This window comes from Callorhinus ursinus, unplaced genomic scaffold, assembly GCF_003265705.2.
Source record: "Callorhinus ursinus isolate GAN/ISIS: 27379988/994484 unplaced genomic scaffold, GSC_fseal_2.0 scaffold67, whole genome shotgun sequence".
Lineage (NCBI taxonomy): Eukaryota > Metazoa > Chordata > Mammalia > Carnivora > Otariidae > Callorhinus > Callorhinus ursinus.
Genome location: NW_027397129.1, coordinates 4,221,851 through 4,230,924, shown reverse-complemented (window position 1 = coordinate 4,230,924; position 9,074 = coordinate 4,221,851). Strand labels below are relative to the sequence as shown.

Here is a 9,074-nt window from a genome sequence, read left to right as displayed (position 1 = left end):
TGTTTTGCCTACATTCCTAGAGTTTAATCCATCATGGATTCTGAGAGTGTTTAGGGTCTCTCAGTGATATTACCTAATGAGGAATTCTGAACTCCATTTTTTTTCCCCCAACACATAAATCTGTGGAAAACTCCACTTTGGCTTTTAACTGTTATCTGCTTGTTTTTTGTACCATTTTGTCGTGTGCAAGTTAGTGAGAAAATGTCTTGAGGAAGAAATTGGTGCTAAGGTTTAACTCATGTATTTATGCCTTCTCTCTCTCTCTTTGGGATCTTAGCCTCTTATTTTATGATTATTTGAATACCAGAAATCCAATATCTGTCCCCTTATTCTGTCAGACTGATTAAAGCTATCCTGGCTTCTCTGCCTCTTTCTTGGCATTGAGAATCAACAAATGGACCCAAAATGAAAAGCTGCAGATGAGGTAAGCATTTGGCTTACCTCAGTGATCTCCCTTTCTTTCTAAAATATGGACCTTTAAATCCTAGTTGTCTTTAAAATTATCTTGTGATGTTCAAATTAAATCCTGAATTTTACCCAGGTTTTCTGTTTGTTCTTGACAAGAGTATTGGTCTGCTGCAAGTTACTCTATCAAAACTAGTAATATATATTTATTTTTAAAATACTTTTAGTATGGAAGTCTATCATAAGTTGAAATTTCTACAATTTTTTTATAGATTACTTACAATATTTGTCATGTACTAAGTCATAGAGAAGAACTCAATAAAATACAAAAGCAAAAAACATAGCACTTTACTTTTTTCCATCTCAGTGTGCTTAACTAGAAATATATCAAAAAATTAGCCAAAAAATGCAAGAGGTCTTTTTTGCAACAGGTTTGCTGCCAGAACACAGGTGTCATGAAAAACACCACTCAACCTAAACCAAAATGGGAAAGGAAAAGATTCACATCAACATCATTGTCATTGACATGTAGATTCAGGCAATTCCACCACTACTGGTCATCTGATCTACAAATGTGGAGGGATTGAAAAAGAACTATCAAAAAATTTGAGAAGGAGGCTGCTGAGATGGGAAAGGACTCCTTCAAGTATGCCTGGGTCTTGGATAAACTGAAAGTTGAATGTGAACGTGGTGTCACCATTGATATCTCCCTATGGAAATTTGAGACCAGCAAGTATTATATGATCATCACTGATGTCTCAGGACACAGAGACTTTATTAAAAACATGATTACAGGCACATCTTAGGCTGACTGTGCTGTCCTGATTGTTGCTGTTGGTGTTGGTGAATTTGAAGCAGGTATCTCCACGAATGGGCAGACCCGTGAGAATGCCATTCTGACTTACATACTGTTGGTGTTAACAAAATGGATTCCACTGAGCCACGCTACAGCCAGAAGGGATACAAGGAAATCATTATGGAAGTCAGCACTTACATTAATAAGATTGGTTATAACCCCAACACAGTAACATTTGTGCCAATTTCTGGTTGGAATGGTGACAACATGCTGGAGCCAAGTGCTAACATGCCTCGGTTCAAGGGATGGAAAGTCAGCTGTAAAGATGGGAATGCCAGTGGAACCACACTGCTTGAAGCTCTGGATTGCATTCTGCCACCAATGCATCCAACTGACAAGCCCTTGCATCTGCCTCTCCAAGACATCTACAAAATTGGAGGTATTGGTACCATCCCTGTTGGCCGAGTAGAGACTAGTTTTCTTAAACCTAGCATGGTGGTTACCTTTGCTCCAGTCAGTATTACAACTGAAGTCAAGTCTGTTGAAATGCACCATGAAGTTTTGAGTGAGGTTCTTCCTGGAGACAATGTGGGCTTCAATGTCAAGAATGTGTCTGTCAAAGATGTTTATTGTGGCAAAGTGGCTGGTGACAGCAAAAATGACCCACAGATGGAAGCAGCTGGCTTCATGCCTCAGGTGATTATCCTGAACCATCCAGGCCAAATCAGTGCTGGATATGCCCCTGTGCTGGATTGTCACACAGCTCACATTGCTTGCAAGTTTGCTGAGCTGAGGGAGAAGATATATCATCGTTCTGGGAAAAAGCTGGAAGATGGTCCCAAGTTCTTGAAATCTGGTGATACTGCCATCATTGCTATGGTTCCTGGCAAGCCTATGTGTGTTGAGAGATTCTCTGACTATCCTCCTCTGGGCCATTTTGCTGTTCATGACTTGAGACAGAGGGTTGCTATGGGTGTCATCAAAGCAGTGGACAAGAAGGCAGCTGGAGAGGGAAGAGGAGCAAGATGGCAGAGGAGTAGGAGATCTAAATTTCATCTGGTCCCAGGAATTCAACTAGATAGGTATCAAACCATTCTAAACACCTAAAACTCAACAGGAGATCGAAAAAAAGAATAGCAGCAACACTCTGAACAGAAAAGTGACTACTTTCTGGAAGGTAGGATGTGTGGAGAAGTGAATCTGAGACGATATTTAGGAATATAGACTGCGGGAAGAGAGAGCCTCCTCAGCCGGCTACCAGCAAGTGATAGAGCAGCAGAGCACAAAATCGAAACATTTAGAAGTCTGCTCCACTGAGGGACATCACTCTATTGGCTAAGCAGGGGGTGAAACACTTGCTGGGACTGTGTGGTCTCAGGACCCTCAGGGTCACAGAAAAACCGGGGGTGCCTGAGTGCAGCAAAGCTCCCAGGTATTGGAGTGGGGAAGCCAGCTGCAGAGACAGAGCCGAGGATTGGGATCTCAGCTAAGGGTTGCCATAAACCATGATCCACAGCATAGTTGGGTCACTACTCTTCAAACAGGGACCCAACAAGTGGCAGATCTGGGGAGACTTCTCTTATTCCCCAGGAGGAGCAGCACAGGAGTACACCACAAGAATCTGCTGGGCTTGGAGACTTCAAATGGGTCATGGGCCAGAGATAGAAATGCTCGGTCACAGGCCGGGTGAGCAAAGAGTTCAGCCAGAGACCACAGATACAGGAGTGATTGACTGCTTTTCTCTGGAGGCTTACTGAGGAGTGGGGCCCTGAGTTCTTGGCTCCTCTGGGTCAGAGATTGGGAGGCTGCCATTTTCTTTCTTGTCCTCCAAAGTTGTAAAGAAAGCCTTCAGGAAAAAGTTATTCTTCTCTGGGCAAAATGACAAAATGGAAAAAAACACCTCAAAAAAAGAAAAAGAACAAGAGGCAGTACGACTGCCAGGAACCTAATCCATACAGACATTAGTAAGATGTCGGAACTAGAGTTCAGAATAACGACTATAAACATACTAGCTGGGCTTCAAAAAAGCATAGAAGACACTAGAGAATCCTTTTCTGGAGAAATAAAAGAACTAAAATCTAACCAAGTTGAAATCAAAAAGGCTATTAATGAGGTGCAAACAAAAATGGAGGTTCTAGCTGCTAGGATAAATGAAGCAGAAGAGAGAATTAGTGATATAGAAGACCAAATGATGGAAAATAAAGAAGCTGAGAAAAAGAGAGATAAACAAATACTGGTCACGAGGGCAGAATTTGAGAGATAAGCAATACCATAAGAGAAAACAATATTAGAAAAATTGGGATCCCAGAAGAAAAAGAAAGAGAGGGGCAGAAGGTATATTGGAGCAAATTATAGCAGAGAAACTCCCTAACTTGGGGAAGGAAACAGGCATCAAAATCTAGGAGACACAGAGAACTCCTCTCAAAATCAATAAAAATAAGTCAACACCCCGACATCTAAGTAAAACTTAACAAGTCTCAGAGACAATGAGAAAATCCTGAAAGCAGCTCGGGACAAGTGGTTGGTAACCTACAGTGGTAGAAATATTAGATTGGCAGCAGACCTATCCACAGAAACCTGGCAGGCCAGAAAGGACTGGCATGATATCTTCAGAGCACTAAAGGAGAAAAATATGCAGCCAAGAATACTATAACCAGCTAGGCTGTCATTGAAAATAGAAGGAGAGATAAAAAGCTTCCAGGCAAACAAAAACTAAAAGAAATTGCAAACACCAAACCAGCCCTACAAGAAATATTGAAAGGGGTCCTCTAAGCAAAGAGAGAGCCGAAAAGTAACATAGATCAGAAAGGAATAGAGACAATATACAGTAAGAGTCAACTTGCAGGCAATACAATGGCACTAAATTCATATCTTTCAATAGTTACCCTGAATGTAAATGGGCTAAATGCCCCAATCAAAAGACAGAGGTTATCATATTGGATAAAAAAAACAAGACCCATCGATATGCTGCCTGCAAGAGACCCATTTAAGACCAAAAAACACCTGAGATTGAAAGTGAGGGGGTGGAAAACCATTTACCGTGCTAATGGACATCAAAAGAAAGCTGGGGTGGCAATCCTTATATAAGACAAATTAGATTTTAAACCAATGACTATAATAAGAGATGAGGAAGGACACTATATCTCACTTAAAGGGTCTATCCAACAAGAAGATCTAACAATTGTAAATATCTATGCCCCTAACATGGGAGCAGCCAATTATATAAGAAAATTAATAAAATCAAAGAAACACATTGAAAACAATACAATAATAGTAGGGGACTGTAACAATCCCTTCACTGAAATGGACAGATCATCTAAGCAGATGATCAACAAGGAAATAAAGGCTTTAAATGACACAATGGACCAAATGGACTTCACAGATATATTCAGAACATCCCCTCCCAAAGCAACAGAATATACATTCTTCTCTAGTGCCCATGGAACAGTCTCCAGAATAGATCACATCCTAGGTCACAAATCAGGTCTCAAACAGTACCAAAAGATTGGGATCATTCCCTGTATATTTTCAGACCACAATGCTTTGAAACTAGAACTGAATCACAAGATAAAAGTCGGAAAGAATTCAAACACATGGAGGCTAAAGAGCATCCTACTAAAGAATAAATGGGTCAACCAGAAAATTAAAGAAGAATTTAAAAAATTCATGGAAACAAATGAAAATAAAAACACAACTGTTCAAAATCGTTGGGATGCAGCAAAGGCAGTCCAGAGAGGAAATTATATAGCAATACAAGCCTTTCTCAAGAAACAAGAAAGTTCTCAAATACACAACCTAACCCTACACCTAAGGAAGCTGGAGAAAGAACAGCAAATAAAGCCTAAACCCAGCAGAGAAATAATGAAGATCAGAGCAGAAATCAATGAAACAGAAACCAAAAGAGCAGTAGAACAGATCAATGAAATTAGGAGCTCTTTTTTTGAAAGAATTAATAAGATTGATAAACCCCTGGCCAGGCTTATCAAAAAGAAAAGAGAAATGACCCAAATCAACAAATTATGAATGAAAGAGAAGAGATACAACCAACACCAAAGAATTACAAACAATTATAAGAACATATTATGAGCGACTCTATGGCAGCAAATTAAATAATCTGGAAGAAATGGATGCATTCCTAAAGATGTATCAACTACCACAACTGAACCAGGAAAAAATAGAAAACCTGAACAGACCTAGAACCACTAAGGAAATTGAAGCCATGATCAAAAGTCTCCCAAAAAAACAAAAGCCCAGGGCCAGATGGCTTCCCAGGGGAATGCTATCAAACATTTCAAGAAGAATTAATACCTATTCTTCTGAAACTCTTCCAAAAAAATAGAAATGGAAGGAAAACTTCCAAACTCAGTTTATGAGGCCACCATTACCTTGATCCCCAAACCAAAGACCCCATCAAAAAGGAGAATTACAGACCAATATCCTTGATGAATATGGATGCAAAAATTCTCACCAAAATACTAGCCAATAGGATCCAACAGTACATTAAAAGGATTATTCACCAAGACCAAGTGGGATTTATCCCTGGGCCGCAAGGTTGGTTCAACATCTGCAAATCAATCAATGTGATACAATACATTAATAAAAGATAGAACAAGAACCATATGATCCTCTCAATAGATGCAGAAAAAGCATTTGACAAGTACAGCATTCTTTCTTGATTAAAACTTTTCAGAGTGTAGGGATAGAAGGTACATACCTCAATATCATAAAAGCCATCTTTGAAAAACCCACATTGAATATCATTCTCAATGGGGAAAATCTGAGAGCTTTTCCCCTAAGGTCAGGAACATGACAGGGATGTCCACTATCACTACTGCAATTCAACATAGTACTAGAAGTCCTAGCCACAGCAATCACACAACAAAAAGAAATAAAATGTGTCTGAATTGGCAAAGAAGTAGTCAAAATCTCACTCTTTACAGATGATATGATACATTATCTGGAAAACCCAAAAGGCTCCATCCCAAAACTGCTAGAACTCATACAAGAATTCAGTAAAGTGGCAAGATATAAAATCAATGCACAAAAATCAGTTGCATTTCTATACACCAACAACAAGACAGAGGAAAGAGAAATTAAGGAGTCAATCCCATTTACAATTGCACCCAAAATCATAAGACACATAGGAATAAATCTAACCAGAGGCAAAGACTCTGTACTCAGAAAACTATAGACTACTCTTGAAGAACTTGAGGAAGACACAAAGAAATGGGAAAACATTCCATGCTCTTGGACTGGATGAACAAATATTGTGAAAATGTCTATGCTACCTAGAGAAATCTACACATTCAATGCAATCCCTTTCAAAATACCATCCACTTTTTTCAAAGGAATGGAACAAATAATCCTAAAGTTTGTATGGAACCAGAAAAGACCCTGAATAGCAGGAGGAATGTTGAAAAAGAAAAGCAAAGCTGGTGGCATCACAATTCTGGACTTCAAGCTCTAGTACAAGGCTATAATCATCAAGACAGTATGGTACTTGCACAAAAACAGACACATAGATCAATTGAACAGAATAGAGAGTCCAGATATGGACCCTCAACTCTATGGTCAATTAATCTTCAACAAAGGAGGAAAAAATATGCAATCGGAAAAGGCAGTCTCTGCAATAAACGGTGCTGGGAAAATTGGACAGCCACATGCAGAAGAATGAAACTGGACCATTTCCTTACACCACCCACAAAAAGACACAAAATGGATGAAAGTCCTAAATGTGAGACAGGAATCCATCAAAATCCTAGAGGAGAACACAGGCAGCAACCTCTTCAACCTCAGCCACAGCAACTTCTTCCTAGAAACATTGCCAAAGGCAAGGGAAGCAAGGGCAAAAATGAACTATTGGGACGTCATCAAGATAAAAAGCTTTTGCACAGCAAAGGAATTACTCAACAAAACCAAAAGACAACTGACAGAATGGGAGAAGATATTTGCAAATGACATATCAGATAAAGGGCTAGTATCCAAAATCTATAAGGAACTTATCAAACTCAACACCCAAATGACAAATAATCCAATCAAGAAATGGCAGAAGATATGAACATTTTTCCAAAGAAGACATACAAATGGCCAACAGACACATGACAATTGCTTAACATCACTTGGCACCAGGGAAATCCAAATCAAAACCTCAGTGAGATATCACCTCGCACCAGTCAGAGTGGCTAAAATTAAAAAGGCAGGAAATGACAGATGTTGGCAAGGATGTGGAGAAAGGGGAACCCTCCTACACTTTTGGTGGTAATGCAAGTTGGTGTAGCCTCTCTGGAAAACAGTATGAAGTTTCCTCTAAAAGTTGAAAATAGAGCTACCCTATGACCCAGCAATTGCACTACTGGATATTTACCCCAAAGATACAAATGTAGTGATCCGAAGGGGTATGTGCACCGCAGTGTTTATAGCAGCAATGTCCACAATAGCCAAACTATGGAAAGAGCCAAGATATTTGTCAACAGATGAATGGATAAAGAAGATGTACTATATATATAAAATGGAATATTATGCAGCCATCAAAAACCCCAAAATCTTGCCATTTGCAATGACATAGATGGAACTAGATGGTATTATGCTAAGCGAAATAAGTCAATCAGAGCAAGACAAGTATCATATGATCCTACTGATATGAGGAATTCTTAGTCTCAGGAAACAGACTGAGGGTTGCTGGTCTGGTGGGCAGTGGGAGGGATGGTGTGGCTGGGTAATGGACATCAGGGAGGGTATGTGCTATGGTGAGCACTGTTAATTGTGTAAAACTGATGCATCACAGACCTGTACCTCTTAAACAAATAATACATTATATGTTAAAAAAAAGAAAGAAAAAATAAGATAGTAGGAAGAGAAAAATGAAGGGGGGGATATCAGAGGGGGAGACAAACCATGAGAGACGTGGACTCAGAGTGGACTCTGAGAAACAAACTGAGGGTTTTAGAAGGGAGGAGAGTGGGAGGAAGGGTTAGCCCATTGATGGGTATTAAGGAGGGCACGTATTGCATGGAGCACTGGGTGTTATATGCAAACAATGAATCATGGAACACTACATCAAAAACTAATGATGTAATGTATGGTGACTAACATAATAAAATTAATAAAAAAATTGTATATATATATATATACAATTTTTTGTGTATATATATATATATATATTATTATATATAATAAAATATATAGAAGGCAGCTGGAGGTGTCAAAGTCAACCAAGTCTGCCCAGAAAGCTCGGAAGGCTAAATGAATATTACCCCCAATTCCTGCCACCCCAGTCTTAATCAGTGGTGCAAGAACGGTATCAGAACAGTTTGTGTCAATTGGCCATTTAAATTTAATAGTAAAAGACTGTTTAATGATAACAGTGCATCATAAAACCTTCAGAAGGAAAAGAGGATGTTGTTTTTTTTAAAGATTTTATTTATTTATTTATTTATTTGAGAGAGAGAGAGAATGAGAGATAGAGAGCACAAGAGGGAAGAGGGTCAGAGGGAGAAGCAGACTCCCTGCTGAGCAGGGAGCCCAATGTGGGACTCGATCCCAGGACTCCAGGACCATGACCTGAGCCGAAGGCAGTCCCTTAACCAACTGAGCCACCCAGGCACCCAAGAGGATGTTTTTTGGACCATTGTGTGTGTGTGTGTGTGTGTGTGTGTGTGTGTGCATGTGTTGTGTTTGGCAGTTCTAAGTTACTAGTTTTTAAAATCAGTACTTTTTAATGGAAACAACTTGACCAACAATCTGTCACAGAATTTTGATACCCATTAAAACAAAAGTTTAGAGGTACCAGTCTGTGATTCAACAGTCTTGCCTCTGAAACGAATAATACATTATATGTTAAAAAAATAAAATAAAATAAAAAGAAGAGGATAGC

At 39.3% G+C, this 9,074-nt stretch overlaps 1 pseudogene; it reads left to right on the top strand.

Moving 5' to 3' along the window:
• Positions 1–889: 889 nt before the first annotated feature.
• LOC112829770 (elongation factor 1-alpha 1-like) lies at positions 890–8,545 on the top strand (annotated as a pseudogene).
• Positions 8,546–9,074: the final 529 nt, after the last annotated feature.